This window comes from Megascapheus bottae, chromosome 15 (genome assembly GCF_031878675.1).
Source record: "Megascapheus bottae isolate mThoBot1 chromosome 15, mThoBot2.hap1, whole genome shotgun sequence".
Classification (NCBI taxonomy): Eukaryota; Metazoa; Chordata; class Mammalia; order Rodentia; family Geomyidae; genus Megascapheus; species Megascapheus bottae.
This window is the reverse complement of record NC_143523.1, coordinates 31,474,410-31,491,123: the sequence shown is the minus strand read 5'-3', so window position 1 is coordinate 31,491,123 and position 16,714 is coordinate 31,474,410. Positions and strand designations below refer to the sequence as shown.

Sequence of the window (16,714 nt, the reverse complement as noted above, 5' to 3'; positions counted from 1 at the left end):
CTGATCTCGCCTACTCTCTTGCTACCCAGGCAATTTTCTCTCTCCTCCAGGCAGCATGTATTTGATGCATCTTTTATAGTATCTATACTCAGCTTGAAGTTATATTTCCCTTTTTACAGACACGATTACTGACTCCTTAGGTAGACTAAAGTCTATTTTATTTGCACTAGAATCTATGTTCAAAACTCATGACTCCCAAGAAGGCAGAACATAATACAAGACTGCAAAATGCGCCTATCTGAAGACTACAGTCCTAGCAGCAATCTAATAAGAATTTTTTGGGGGGTCAGCCATGGGGCTTGAATTCAGAGGCCTGAGCACTGTCTCTGAGCCTTTTTTGCTCAAGGTTAGTGCTCTATTACTTTGAGCCACAGCTCAAAGGGGATGTTCAGAAGCAACAAAAGATCTGTCCTTAGGAGAATGATGAAAATATAAGTCAGAAGGTACTGTGACAAAAAATATTCTATTAATTCTTACTCCTGTGTTCATTTTCAGTTACTAAGGACACCTTCAATCAACCTAGTTAAGTCTCAGGTCAGTCATTCATAATCCAGACAAAATGCTCAGATATTAACCTGGAGCTTCCAAATGAAATGAACAAGAATAATCCCCCAACTCAGCAGGGACTATAAATACATTTTAAGAGGAAATAAGGAAAATGAACATTTAAAAATTACATAAGACTAATTCAGGAAATTGATACAAATGAATGTTTAGAAATATCCAAGGCGTTTTTAAGGTTTAATAAAGAAAGTGTTTTGAGAAGTAGGAGAGTGAAATTTAAGATAAAAACCATCAGCAGGACATTGGTGGTTTGCGCCTGAAATCCTATCTGCTCAGGAGGCTGACATCTGAGGACTGCAGTTCAAAGCCAGCCCATGGATGAAAGTCTGTGAGACTCTTATCTCCAGTTAACCACCAGAAAACTTGAAGTGGCACTATGGCTCAAGTGGCAGAGTGCTAGCTAGCCTTGAGCTGGAGAGCCCGGGGACAGGCCCCTGCCCAGAGTTCAAGTCCCATGACCAACTTAAAAAGAAAAAGGAAAGCACCATAATCTCAGCCATTAATTAGCAATTCTGGGCTTCAATCAATCTCTCTAAAGGACAAACTAGAAAAAAAGCAAACAAAACAAATAAAAAACTAAAGAAGAAACTGCTTCTAGAATAAAGACTGAGAAAGCATTGTTTTGTGTTCTCAATTTTACTCCTAAATATGTTAGTCAAGTTGTAAAGAAATTTAAGCTGTTCGCTTTGGTTTGGTCTTTCCTCTCTGGGGGAAATTTTCTTTTCATTAAAGTTTAAATTTGTGAATCAACGGCAAGACTTCATGTAGTACTTGGTTGAAAGGTACACTGTCCACTTGTCCCTGCAAGTATCACCACCACAGGGAATTCAGACTTGAAGGAGAATGAGAAGAGAGGAAAATAAGTTGAGAAGATAGTGAGCATTCTGACTGGTCTCTAGCAGTGAGAAGTTCAGCTACAAAGCTGTGATAATGTGTAAACTCTACTCACACTCTGAAGAAGAGAGATTTAAATTCTAAATTGGCCTTGACCTTTATCTTTGGTTTCAGAAGCCATGAAGGCATGAGAGTTTAGGTTATACCAAGTATTGATTCAAAACCAAACCCTGCTGTTAACAGCCAAACCAAACTTACCACTGTTGCTGAGACAGATCATTGAAGAACCATGGCTTCAAAATATCTTTACAACAGGAAGCCTATAGTAAGTAGTGTGTGGCCGACAGTTTACATCAGTCCACTAGAGCCAACTATAGATTTCTGGGAATTATTAGTAAGCTGGCTATTAAACACATGTATAAATAAAGGTTAAATTATATAGAGCTGGGGGCATGGCTCAAGTGATGTAGCATTAGTCTAGGTTTAATCCTCAATACTACATAAAGAAAGATAGATTATAGACACTGAATTTTTAACTGTACTAAAACAAAGGTAATAAATGCTCACGATTCATATACTAATCACTTCTCAATTATTTTACTAACACCTAAGCTCCTAATGCTATTTGCAATTAATTACTTCGTCTGTTTAATGGAAAGCTATACAGCAGCATGCTATTGTGCTACTTCCTAGTCTTCTTTTTGTTAACTCATTGATAGTATGGAATCAGCTATGATAGGAACATTTATACTCCAGAAATCTGTGAGCACCACAAGCCTTCCTGGAAGAGCTAACCTGGCATTTTCCTACATTTGTGGCCTATAGTGTTAATCAGCAATGTTTCACTTGATCCAGCCAATTTCTTGAGTCAGAATAAAGGCTTGTAAATTATAACTCATTACACAACAAGGACAGAAAGTAACTACATTTATTGTAGCTCTAAAATGCACCACTGCTAGTCTTTCATTTCATACTAAAGGTACAACTCTTAAGTCCTTCATATTAAATCTAATAAACAAATGAGTCAGCTGAGGTTCTGCAAGCTTGCATAACTGCTAAAGCTTAGAAGAACATGTCAGATCTAGGATGTCTGACTCAAAAATAGCTGATCTTTCCACAATGCTACCACATGTACTAGTAGTATCACAATGAAACCAATATCGACCATAGTAACTGACAGATAACAGAAAATCACTAATTGGGACAATGTGAAGACAAAGCACCTAATCTTATTCACATTCATCAAGTTCACGAATATGCATTTCTAAAACATACCTACCAAAGCTGAGTGGGAAATAGGAACCAAGGTTCCTGAGACCTGAACATAGATGGGCTGTTCCAAGTTCAGTTTAAACATCAACCTGGTATAAGGAATTTTCTTTCAGTTCTTTACACACATTTACTTTATCAACCAAACCAATGAACTCAAAATGACATATCCTATCAAGAAAGATATATGGAAAAAATAAGATTTCTCAAATGTTAGCATACATTTTCTGAAGTGTCTGAACATTGATTTTTAAGGGAAATTTGAATATATTCTCTTATACAATTTTAAATTATTTTGTGCTGTCTTTTTCCCATGGCCTCTTAAAGACAATCTTTTAGTAATTAAATGAATTCCAAAGTGCTAATAAAAATTTACTTACAGATTATTTAACAAAAAAAAACTCTTGTCATCTTGGCTTCCTAGAAGTTACCAGCTTCTCCCACTGTTCCTGTACATTTCCATCACCTGTCATGAGAAGAAAATATGCAATGATTTTCATGGATTATAAAGGCCATTACCTGGTTTCCACTATGGTAATCTTTTCTTCATTTATACATAAAACACAGAAAAAAGAATAGTTGTCTTTTCTGTTCTTTCCCCATATGCAAAAGAATAGAATATCACTCTAAGAGGAAAACACACACATACATACCACACACACACACAATATTTCTACTGTTGGTGCTAGCACACATCTCAGTGAGTTTTTAGGAAATTATCTGCAGGTTCCCAGAAGGAACTGATAACAGAATAACCCAATTTCTTGCCCTTTTCACTTCCATCCCTCCTAACTTCTTAAAAGTAAGTGGGAGCAGTAGGCAAGCTTGTCAACAAGGGCCTCCATCTAGTTCTTTCCAACACTGGGACCCCACTGGCTGCCACGCAATAGACAAAAAAATACCTGTTCTTTCTGTCCAGCTTCTTTGTACCTGTCACTAGATGATTACAGAAGAATTGCGAGGGTGGAGCTGGGCATGTTGGCTTATGCCTATAATCCTAGCTACTCAGGAAGCTGAGATCTGAGGATCATGGTTCAAAGCCAGCCCGGTTACTGAAGTCCCAGAGACTCTTATCTCCAATTAATCACTAGGAAACTAGAAGCGGCTCTGTGGCTCAAGGAGTAGGGTGGTGGTCTTGAGCTGAAAAGCTCAGGGACAAAGCCCAGGCCCAGAGTTCAAGCCCCAGGACTGACAAAAAAAAAAAAGAATTGTGAGGGTGGAATCCATGTTTTAATTTTAGAGAAGGAAATCATGAAACTTCTGAGTCCTCTAATTCTGTTTGTATTTTCCCCTGTTAGTGGAGATCAGTGTTTGAACTCAGGACAGATGTCATACTCACTTGGTTTTCTTGCTTAGCTGGTACTTTACAACTGTCTAGCATCTCTCAACAGAACAATATAGGCCTTCTATTTATACTGAGATCTACAAAAGTTGATTTGACAGAGAAATTGTATTAGGTATATTAAATATTCTGGAGGAAAGGGATAGGAACTAACTTCTATGACACTTCAAAGCTCCTACCTCCAAATCTAAGCTCTGTGCCAAGATGAAGAAATAACACTATGAAACACTCTTACTAAATATTTGATCCATTTTCAAAAGCAATGCACAACACACGCTAAGCAAGCTGAGATTCTCCTAAAATAGGCTTCTCTCCTTATGAATGATGTGCTTTTCTTAATGAAGTTAAGTAGAGGAGAAAATCAAAAAAGGCTGGCACAGAAGCTTGTGCAAGCTAGCCTACTTTACTGCTTAATATATCTCTATTCCTAAATGCATTCATTCAATAAATAGATGTACTGGGGATATCTCCAATACCAAAGCAATGGGGTAGGTGTCAGGCCTCGCTAGATATAAGCAAAATAATGCTTGCTAAGATTTTCAGTATCAACAGTATGCTTTTCATCATGATTTTCCACAGCAGGCTCATTCTTGCAATCCTAGCTACTCAGAAGGCTAAGATCTGAGGACTGTGGTTCAAAGTTAGCTCAGACAAGAAAATCCAAGAGAATCTTATCTCCAATTAATCACCAAAAAGCTGGAAATGTAGTTGTGGCTCAAGTGGTACAGGACTGCTAACCTTGAGCAAAAAAGATCAGGAGCACTCAATAGCTGATTGGATCAACAAGATGTGGTATTTATACACAATGGAATTCTATGCTGCCATCAGAAAGAACAACATCACCCCAATCGTAAGGAAATGGAAAGGCTTGGAAAAAATCATATTAAGTAAAGTAAGCCAGACCCAGAGGAACACAGGTTCAATGGTTTCCCTCATTTGTAATAACTATAAACTGTGGACTCTCCTAGCAGAGGATTACAATAGCTAAAATCTAGATACATAAGGCCATATAGGATGAGGCTAAATGAAAGGACCTCCAGAATATGGAAATAAGAGCTATATATGATTGTTGTTCTTAATGTACTATGTTATTTCTCATCTCTTTTGTTATTCTTATATTGTTATAGTATCTTACCTTGTAATCTGGTATATTATATATATGTTTATTTGAAATAGGAAAGGGAAGGGGGGAGGGGGAAGGAAATGGGGACAAAAACATGAGAAGCAGTATCAATGTATGTGAAATAATGCACCTTCTAATTGGTGAATATAACTGTAACCCTTCTATTAATTACAATTAAAAAAAAAGAATTAAAAAAAAATGAGAAGCAGCACCCAGGTCCTGAGTTCAAGCCCTAGGACTGGTACCAAAACCAAACCAAACAGTCCCCCCCCCCCAAAAAAAAAAGAAACAGCAAAACACAAGAGAATAAATAACCACTGCAGAGAAAAGTATTTCCATCATGTGCCTGGGAAAAGGGGTAGATTTTAAGTATTTTTTAAGTATGATGGGCTATATACTCTATAGATGTAATGTTTTATGTTTTATTACATATATTAATATGTATCTATAATACACAAACCCTCAGCTTAATTTTAATTATGCTCTAAAATCTAAGTGCCAGTGATTGTATATAGAGATTCCCTTCTTGAATACTTGCTTGTTAAAACAAGCATTTTGAAATATGATGTAAAAATCAATGTTAATAAATTCTTCAATTAAAAAAAAAACTTCCAGCAACCTTAAAAAGCAATTAAGGGGTGAAAATAGCCTTTCAAGGCAGGCACCCAAGGCTCATAACTGTAGCTACTCAGGAGGCTGAGATCTGAGGATCTCTTCAAAGCTAACAGGAAAAGCTAGGAGACCCTTATCTCCAATAAACTACTCAGTAAAAGCTGAAAGCAGTGCCCTGGCTCAAATGGTAGAGTGATAGTCTAAAACACCAAGAGGCTCAGGGACAACACCCAGACTGAGTTCAAACCCTAGGACCAACAGGCAAAAAATAATAATAATAACCTAATATAGCCTTTCACTCAACATTTTCCTTCTAAGTCCTTTTCTTAGTATTAGAAAGAAATACATGTTAAAAACAAAGCAAAGAAAAATAAAGGCTTATTTTCTATCATGAGCTTAAACCTCTACAGGTTATTAAGCTTGGCTATCATTTAATACCTGAACATCTTAAATATATGTTAATGCTTTCACTAACATTACTAAGTACTGCGAGCATTTCTTTTTTTTTTTTTGCCAATCCTGGGCTTGAGCTCAGGACCTGAGCACTGTCCTTGGACTTTCTCAAGGCTAGAGCTATACCACTTGAGCCTCAGCATCACTTCCCGCTTTTTTCTATATATGTTGTACCGAGGAATCGAACCCGGGTCTTCGTGCATGCTAGGCAAGCACTTTAACCACTAGGCCAAACTCCCAGCCCCTGCGAGCATTTCTTTTTTCCTTTCTTTTCTTTCCTTTTTTCTTTTTCTTTTTTTTTTTTTTTTTTTGCCAGTCCTGGGGCTTGAACTCAGGACACTCAGGACACTGTCCTTGGATACTTTTTTCTCAAGGCTAGCACTCTTCTACTTGAGCCACAGCACCACTCCCAGCTTTTTTGATGTATATGGTTCTGGGAAATCGAACCCAGACCTTTGTGCATGCTAGGGGAGCACTCTACCACTAGGCCATACTCCTGGCCCAGTACTGCAAGCATTTCTAAAGGTAAAAACAGTACATTCTACTGTTTTATCACATGCTACACTTACTTCACCTGTCTGATTGCTGGAGAAGAGCACTATGGAGAATATCACTATTATTACCTGGCTTTAAGTTGATAAGAAAACTGGCACAATTATGTACCAACATTGCAGAATATGCATTCATGTATCATTCAACTAAGATTGCGTGGGAAGCCTCCCCAGGTTTCCAGGTCTCATTTGGATGAGTGACTGTTAGTCCAGCCTTCTCCTGACAAGGAGTAAATGGTACCACCCATGAGTGGTAGAGAAGGCCTGGACTGGCCATCAATGGGGTACACTCCAGGCTGCTCCCTCCCATAGTATGAGAGGGAAACTGGCCTCACTTCAGCACAAAACACCAGGAAACCATTGGATTGCTGTCCTCCTACAAGCTTTTAATTTCTAAATTTCTATCTGGTGGTCTCCCATTGATCTATCCATTGGTTTCAAAACTAAGAAAGAAGGTTGTTGGCACCCCAAAACTCTAACAAGATTAAGGTTTTCTTTTGACAGTCCCGGGCTTGAACTCAGGGCTCAAGTACTGTCCTTGGGCATTCTCAAGTCTAGTACTCTACCACTTGAACCACAGTACTTACTTCTGGCTTTTTTCTATGTATGTGGTACTGAGGAATTGAACTCAGGTCTTCATACATGCTAGGCAAGCACTCTACCACTAGGCCAAACTCCTGGCCACATGATTAAGTTTTAATACACACAAAGTGATCTTTGTAGAAAATACTAAATATTTCTTTCTCAGAAAAGGAAAGCAGACTTCAAAGGGATGTAAGAACACAATCAGCCATTCTCACGAGACATCTACATAGGCATAGATACATTTGTTCATCTAAGTCACCATGGCCAGTGGCATCTCAGAAGCAAGGAGTTCTCTACTTCCTCAGCCACATGCGAGGGAAACCAAAATACTGTATCCCTGCCACCTAAAGAACATGCAGCCACGCATCATTCATTACAGAAGCACCCTAAACATTATGGAACAGTCTCATGACTTGCACAAAACAGGGAAAAGTGTGTTATGTTTAGCCTGAAAAAAAAACTGTATTCGTAGTACTCTACCTCATACTTCTTCCACAGAAAGAACAGCAACAAAATACCTTCCATAACTCAGTTATCTAGAAATTGTGTCTATAATTTCTACATTTACATTTGATCTCTCCTATCACCCTCAAAATACAATTTAAAAATACATTTGAAATGGCTTTCATTCAATTATCATGGATTTTTTTCTTAGTGTAGACAATTTGAATTTCAAGCCTTTCTATTCAAACTGTATATAGTAAGAATAATTTCCTTAGTATTGTTATGTAAGAAAAAAATTAAAAATAAAAAACAAGTTTGGGGGCTGGAAGTTTGGCCTAGTGGTAGAGTAATTGCCGAACATGCACGAAGACCGGGGTTCGATTCCTTGGTCCCACATACATAGGAAAAAAAAAAAAAAACTGGAAGTGGTGCTGAGGCTCAAGTGGTAGAGCTCTAGCCTTGAGAAAGTCCAATGATAGTGCTCAGGCCCTGAGCTCAAGCCCAGGACTGGCAAAAATAATAATAATAATAATAATAATAATAATAATAATAATACCAAAAAACAAGTTTTACTTTTTCCACCACTCATTTCATCACGAACACCTGTAGATACGTGATGGTGAAGGAAGGGCTACAGCACTCAGCTACACAAAAAAAAGAGCAAACAGTGGGTACATATGCATTCTAACAACCCTGATGCAGGAAAGAAACCCTTGTTTTCAAAAGAACCTGCCTCAAAAGGCTAAACATAGAGCTCCCCTATGACCCAGCAATTCCACTACTTGGCATTTACCCAACCATCCAGAAACTAGGGCATACTAAGTCCACTAGCACAACAATGTTCATTGCAGCACTATTCACCATAGCAAAGATATGGAACCAACCTAGATGTCCCTCAGTTGATGAGTGGATCAACAAGATGTGGTATTTGTACACAATGGAATTCTATGCTGCTGTCAGAAAGAATGACATTGCCCCATTTGTTAGGAAATGGAAAGTCTTAGAAAAAATCATATTAAGTGAAGTAAGCCAGTGAGTCAATGGTTTCCTTCATTTGTCATAATCAGTAGAAACCTTGGGCTCTCCTAGCAGAGATCTGCAGTAGAGCAAATCCTTGATACATAAGGCCATATAGTATGAAGCTAATTGAAAAGACCTCCAGGATATTGAAACAAAAGCCATATAATGAATGATTGTTGTTGTTAAGGTACTATGTTATCCCTCATCTCTTTTGCTGTCCCTTGGTTATCTCATATTGTTATAGTATCTCACTTTGTTATCTGATATATTGGATTTATTTGTATTTGATTATTTGAAATTGGTTAGGGAAGGGGGGAAAACCAAGACGGGGGGTGGGGTGGAGAGGAGGGTAATGGGGACCAAGACATGTGAAAGGGTATCAATATATGTCAATTAATGCACCTTCTATCTGGCAAATATCATGTAACCCATTTAGTAATTACAATAAAAATATTAAAAAATAAAATAAATTTAAAAAAAGAACTGAAGTTCAAAGAAGCACAATGACAACTTACTTCTTAAGCAGGACAGTTTAGCCTAGAACGCAGTTACTCCAATACAGCCAAAACTTGTATTTTTTTCCTCTGGGCCATTTTGAATGAAAACAAAATAGTACCCAACAGGAAACCCTTTTGAGACCAAACTTTAAGTGGATCAGGGCCAAAATATAAACTAGCAAAAATGCACTATATGAGATGACAGAAAGGGACTGTCAGTCCCAGGAATTATTAGCATGAACAGGAATAACAAGACAAACAAGAAGAAAGCAACTAGACAATGAAGATGACAAGTAGAAGACAAGCAGTGGATGATAAGAGAAAGCAGTGGAAGAAAGAAGAGAGAAATAATACTAATCATATATGGGAACACCGGCTCTGGGTTAAGGCTATTGGTAGATAAGTGTTAGTGTTAAAGGACTAGACAGCAAATATTTTAAGTTTTGCAAATCATATGCTATGTCTTTTACTGGTATGACTGCCTGCCCCATAGACAATGTGATAGTGAAAATAGCTAGGTCTAGCCTTTTCACCAAGAAAACAAAGAAGGGAGCTCCTGTCCCTCCTAAAGCCAAAGCCATCGAAAACATTTTGAAAGCCAAGAAAGCAGTGCTGGAAGGCGTCCACAGCCATGAAAAGAAGGAGATACATACTTCACTCACCTTCCGGCAGCCCTAGACCCTGCAGCTCCAGAGACAGCCCAAATATCCACAGAGGAGTGCTCTGAGGAGAAACAAGCTTGACCACTATGTGATTGTCAAGTTCCCCTGACCACTGAGTGTCAGCCATAAAGAAGATAGAAGACAACAACACACTTGTGTTCATTGTGGTTGTCAAAGCCAACAAGCATCAAATCAAACAGGCTGTGAAGAAACTCTATGACATTGATATGGATAAGGTCAATACCCTGATCAGACCTGATGGAGCGAAGAAGGCTTATGTTTGACTAGCTCCTCACTATGATGCTCTAGATATTGCCAACAAAATTGGAATCATCTAAACTGCATCCAGCTGGCTACTTATAAATATACATCTATTTCCCACTAAAAAAAATAGCTATGTCTAGTTAGTAAGAAGATAGCCCTTAAATTTGAAAGAGTTAAGAGCTGTCCACTTATCAACAAGATGTGGTATTTATACACAATGGAATTCTATGCTGCTGTCAGAAAGAATGGAAAGACTTAAAAAAATCATATTGAGTGAAATAAGCCAAACTCAAAGGAACATAGGCTCAATGGTTTCCCTCATTTGTCATAATCAGTAGAAATCTTGGGCTCTCCCAGCTGAGATTTACAATAGAACAAAATGTAGATTCATAAGGCCATATAAAATGATGCTAAGTGAAAGGACCTCCAGGATATAGAAACGAAAGCCATATAATGAGTGATTGTTGTCTGTAATGTACTGTGTTACCTCTCATCTCTTTTGCTGTCCCTTGGTTATCTCATATTGTTACCGTATTTCTCTGGTTATCTGATATATTGTATATATGTATATTTGGTTATTTGTAGTCGGATAGGGAATGGGGAAAACAAGATGAGGGGCGGGGGTGGGGGAGAGAAATGGGGACCAAGACACGAGAAAGGGTATCAATGTATGTGAAGTAATGCACCTTCTATCTGGCGAATATAATATAACCCTTCTATTAATTACAATAAAAAATATATGAAAAAAAAGAGCTGGCCACTTTTTTCAGATCAATTCAATAAAAGCCACAAAGGTATTTTTCCCCATAATCTGTCACTGAAAAATAATGACTGGATGCCAGTAATTATTTTAGGAGGCTGAGATCTGAGGCCCAAAGTCAGCCAGGCAGGAAAGTCCTTGAGGCTCAACTCCAAAAGCAGAGTTGTAGCACAAGTTTTAGAGCACAACCCTTAAGAAAAAAGGTAAGAAGCAGTACTAAAGCCTTGATTTCAAGTCCCAGTATGGACATACACACACCTAAATAGTACCAATCCTGAGAATATTAATTTCCATTTCTAACTGAAATTCTTACTTTTCCTGGGGTATGACACATTTTATGTTGGCTTGTTTTCTACTCTGTAAGATGCCAAAATAGGCAGCAAAAAGTTGGATTGTACGCATGGCTCAAATGATTGAGCACCAGCCTTATTGCAAGCAACCCTGGTGAGCATGAGGCCACTGAGTTGAAACTATGGAATTAGCCAAAAAATAAAAAGGAGGAAGAAAAAAGGAAGAAAAGAAGGAGAATGAAGGGGAGGGGGAGGAAGAGGAGGAGGGGGAGGAGGAAGAGGGGGAGGAGGAGGAGGGGGAGGAGGAGGAGGAGGTTGAGCTTTTGGAGCACTTTGGATCTAGATTCTAGATGTGTAATCTATGCATTCATAGAAAGAAAAAATATTTTAAGAGTTTTAAGGACCTACTATGCCTTGTGAGGCATGGTTAAAAAAAAAAACCGACTATCATGTCTTGTGAGGCATAGTAAAGAAAAGTATGGGCAAAAGAAATTTATGTGTAAAAACCCTAATCATAATCAAGCTAAAGTGGTACTAAACCGAAAGCAGGAAACTAAGTTTACCACAAGAAGACCTCACCCAAAATTGAAATCTAAACGTAACAACAAAAATCTTTAAAAAGGAAAGACCATTTTATGTAAGTGAAAATAGTAATAGGAATAATGGAAGACATTTCATTAGAAACAGAAGGCTAGCAGACAGACAATAAGCAAGGTTTTTAGACAAAAGGAAGGAGGATATGGATGAAGTGAGCTATAAGTCTATAAAACAACAAAAATTACCTTTCAAAAGTGAGGAGGAAAAAAGCTATTTTCAAATAAAGAAAAACTGAGAGAAGTGATTGCCAATAAACACCCACACTGTGAAAAAATGTTCCAAGAAGTTCTTTAAGCTGAACAGAAATGACAAGCTGATGTAAATTTGAATCTATAGAAAAGAACGAGGAGCCCTAGTAAAAACCAGTGCATGCACAAATTTGACAATTGTTTTCTTTATTTCTTCAAAAGATTTTTGACTGCTTTATATACTAAAAGAACAGGCCTACATGCTCAGTTACTTGAGAGGTAGAGACAGGAAGGAAGACAGTGGTTCAAGGACAATACGTGCAAAAGTTTATACTAAGACATTATCTCAAACAACAAGCTGGAGATGATGCTGCATGCCAAAAAATATAACTTTAAGACCCTGCTTAGAAAGTAAATGATTTTCCCTCAAAAATATAACGTTTATTTACTGATGAATAATAATTAAAAAGCAAATATAACAAATTCAGTTACTCCTTTAGAAAAACAAAAAAAAATTTAAAGTAAACGATTAATTTAGTAACTTTCTCCACATACTCATGTTGATTAGCTTAGGGAAAAATAGCACACATCTTTTTTCTCATCTGTAATTATTTATTTTTAATTGCCAAATATAGTCCATCTTTATCTTGTATGCTGCTTGAATCTATGCATACTCTGTAAAGGACTATATTGAGCAAATTAACATACACATCCCCTTGCACACTGATTTTGTTGCAAGAAGAGTTAAAATGCAATTTACAGGACAATAATGTACTATCAACTAGATTCACCTTGCTGTATCACAGAGCTTTTATCGATATTTCTTTTTTAAACCAACTGATCTTGTCCACATCAAAGGAGATTAGGCAGCTGTACCTGACAACACATCCTATACCCACTATGCTCAGGCCTGTGTTCCCCATGCATAGTAAACCAGAAGGATGGTCAGAGCCTGCAGGGTCAGAGCACATGCCTCAATATGAAGAGATAAGATGAACCAGGTTGTACTCTTAGGAATCTCAACTATGATATAAATCCTTCCATCTCTTGAGCCACTCTGTCCTCTCTACAGTACTTAAAATCACTCATTTCAAAATCAGCCCAAGCAAGTCAGCTCTCAGGTCACGTAACTGATCAGCAACATGGGCCAGAGGTGTTCTGCTGCTTCTTCAAACACCTTTCTTACCCGGAGAAAATACAGACTCTTCTGACTTTCCTATCTTGCATCATTTCCTCTTTCTTGAGGTTCCTCTGTATTTGACCAAATTCCCCCCAAACCCAGCCCTATATATCATTATAAACCCACAGAATGTACAAGGCCCAGAGGAATGCTAACATGAACAACCAATGTTGGGCAATAAAGATGAGGCTCTTGCAAAAAAAAAAAAAAGGAAATATAAAAGTTATAACTAAAAGAAAACACAAAGTGCAATTAGATGGCACCACTGCAAAAGGTCAGATAACTCAATGATTACCAAATGCTTGTTTTTGTTCCTAGCATTTAAAATTTACCCAGAATATGCAAATATCTTTGGGATGAAAGTGTTTCCTGTGAATATCACTTGAATCAATTAGCTATAACCTATGCTTACTTAACCCTTTTCTTACACAGCAAACAATTAATGGTCTGCACAAAGTAAAATGCTTTTACCTAGGCTAACCTGTTTAACTTTCACACTAACATTTTAGTCATCCTCACTAACTGGCTCCGAGAGAAAAATCACACTACACTATTTCATTAAGCTGGGTTCTTACTGATATAGATGCAGTGCATAAGCAAAATATTTCAATAAGTTCAAATGCTGAGTTCAAGAGTCACTTAAGTAGTTAATATCCAAATCACACAACCAATAAACAGCACTATCATTGAAAATTATTTTGTCTCAAAAGAATTTTAAGACATTTTTCCTTCATTCTGGCCAAGAAAGTAAAAATGCTCATATGGTTTAATTCACCCCAAATATATATGCATGCAGCTAGATGCTGCAGAATAACAGCAGCAGTAACTCTATGTCCTGCCTGTAGGGAGAAGAGTGGGAAAAGAGTGCTCAGTCCAGGGTCCCCCAAGGAAATCTTCAGGTTCTTACACATCTTCTGGTTAGAGGGAGTGCCTAGAGGAACAGGGAAATACGAGCCTGTGTCTCTGTTATTGTCATGTATTCTAACCATGCTAGGGCTTCCAAAATTGGTTCTTTTAGATGCCACAATCCTGCAACTTGAACTCTGGGCCTGGGCGCTGTCCCTGAGCCCTTCAGTTCAAGGTTACTATCTGACCCCTTGAGCGACAGTGCCACTACCAGTTTTCTAGTGGTTAACTGAAAAGTCTCACAGACTTTAGCACCCAAGCTAGCATTGAACCACTATCCTCAGATCTCAGCCTCCTGAGTAGCTAGGATTACAGGCATGAGCCACTGTGCTAAGCAATAGCAGATTTTTTTTAAAGAAAAAGAAATATAACTAAAGAGAAAGAGAAAAAAGAAGAAAGTTTAGTCCCTAAAAATTACTTTTAGCCTTTAGTTATGAAGAAATAGGTTATAATATTGGGATTTCATTATTTTAGTGCAGAAAACTACTATATTTATATATCATCTGTCTTGTAAGTAGATATGGTTAAATATTAGCTTATGATGTATAACTAGGTGCTAAAATTTCTAAGTGAATATATGAATAGACATCTTTTCACTAAATATTTTGAAAGAAAAAGGTTCTGGAGAAATGAGCTATTTCATATCTATTCTTTATATCTATCATAGTTTCTCATATTAATACAGGAAATGGTAAATATATAAAGTAATAGAATGTAATAGAAAGAATGTCCCAAGTCTTAAAATTCCTATATAAAAGAATGCAAAACACCCATATATCCCTTAAATGAGCCAACTTTCCTTGTCACATTTTTTTCAAATGCTGTTAAATTGTTAACTTATGCTATGTCCTTTCTCTCCATCTTTCTCTTTGGGAAACACAGGCAAGATAATTACATGGAACCTCAGATTTCCTCATGCACAAAGAGGGACTTACTTAATGCTTCACCATGGCGCAATTACCAAAGATGCAAATATATTTGGCACAGGGAACAATTAAAGTGTCCCTTATTATTAGAGGAGAAGAAAAAAAATAACACTTAAAGGACTAAGTTAACATATAGCATGACATGAGCTTAGGACCTGGAGCATCAAAAGCCAGGCATCCACTAAAGGCCACAGGACATGAAACAATAGTATGATTCTGATGATAAGCATTGTGAAGAAGATAAAATTGACAGGCATTTCACTTGACAAAACAGGATAAGGATACAAATCACATGATTAACTGTGAATTAGCACAGCTACTGCCCAATCAAGACCAGCCTGAATGATGCTCTATGATAAGAAGAAAGCTAATAATAGCAGCTCTTTCATAGGGCACACGTTGGATGAGCTTCCATTTGAAATGCTCTACTCCTAGGAAAGAAATCAATAATCTTTGGCCAGAAGTTTCCTATCACTTTCATCTGGGAAGAGAAATATAATCTCCAGGTTCTTTGTTGTCCTTCAATTCTTTGCCTAAATCAGTTATTCCAGGAGTGGAAAGTGATGTCCTCCCCCATCCACCATCATGTTTTGGGAACAACAGGCCTAAGTGCAATCTCTAATTCCTCAGAACAGCCACATTCAGTCCAATCAAGAAGGCCACACCAGGTTCAGTTCAAGCTCTGAGTTATTACATACCTCTGACAGCTACTGTTTTGCATCTATCAATAGGGTCCTTTAAAATTATTCTCATGTACGCTTCCTGAGGCAGGGTCTTGTCTTGTATTTCATAAGTTGCCCAACCAGATACTCAATGGTGTGCCTAGAACAAAGGAGCAATTTAAGCAAACTTCAAAGTGGAATCATAAAATTTGAAAGCTAAAAAGTCCTTACAAGTTCAACAGAGCCCAATTGAGATGAAACGTATGTCTTAATTAACTTGGAAAGAAAAGTTTACACTGGGCTTGCGCCACCTCCTACTTCTCATTTTTTGTTGTTAGCCTTAAAATTTTCATTGCCCTTAATTGCACATAAATCTCCATTTTTCTTAATTAAAAGTTTTTGTTAGTCCTCTATCACATATGTTTCTCCTTTCACATAACTATCAACTAACTACAATGGCCAACAAATAATTACCATAAATTAAGTACAAATACTTCAACTGAAAACAAAGCCACCTACTGAGTTACCTTATTTACAAGTTATCTTACAAAAAGATAAGTTATCTCTCTACCAACATATTAACTTCAAAAAGTAATATTTAAATATATACATGCCTACATATGTGCACAGATGGGTCCCCATGCATATGTAAGTAAATGGGTAGGTGCCTTATTAGGAAGGATGTTTTACATATGATAAAAACAAAAGTGGCATATAGTTATGATTTTTAAATATTTTTTCTATCTTTAAATAGTTCTACAAAGTTTCAATTCAACATGTCAATTTACACAGACAATCAAGCTTAATCAGTGTCACTCCTCCCACCATTCATTTACCCATCTATATTTGTATTTACATGTGAAAGAAAATGGAATCTAAGAAAGACTGATTTTTATTCTGTTTCATTTAGTCAGTAATTCATTTCTCTCTCCCTCTCTCTTCTCTTTCTTACACATACACACACACAAGTAATCTATGCTATGTG

The 16,714-nt window shown here is 37.3% G+C and overlaps 1 protein-coding gene and 1 pseudogene across 20 annotated transcripts in view; one reads left to right on the top strand and one right to left on the bottom strand.

Moving 5' to 3' along the window:
- Positions 1 to 16,714, bottom strand: part of Sgms1 (sphingomyelin synthase 1) — a 244,916-nt gene that overhangs the window by 79,997 nt on the left and 148,205 nt on the right. For 15 of the 20 annotated variants that reach the window (XM_090346337.1, XM_090346330.1, XM_090346342.1 and 12 more), the window contains 2 exons: positions 15,766 to 15,889; positions 3,048 to 3,133 (listed from right to left, as the gene is read on the bottom strand). The gene's annotated coding sequence lies outside the window, so the exon portion shown is untranslated. Of the gene's footprint in view, positions 1 to 3,047; positions 3,134 to 4,006; positions 4,091 to 15,765; positions 15,890 to 16,714 lie in introns of those variants that run through there. The other 5 variants (XM_090346345.1, XM_090346346.1, XM_090346347.1 and 2 more) reach the window with 2 other exon arrangements.
- On the top strand, positions 9,769 to 10,294 carry LOC150054132 (large ribosomal subunit protein uL23 pseudogene; annotated as a pseudogene).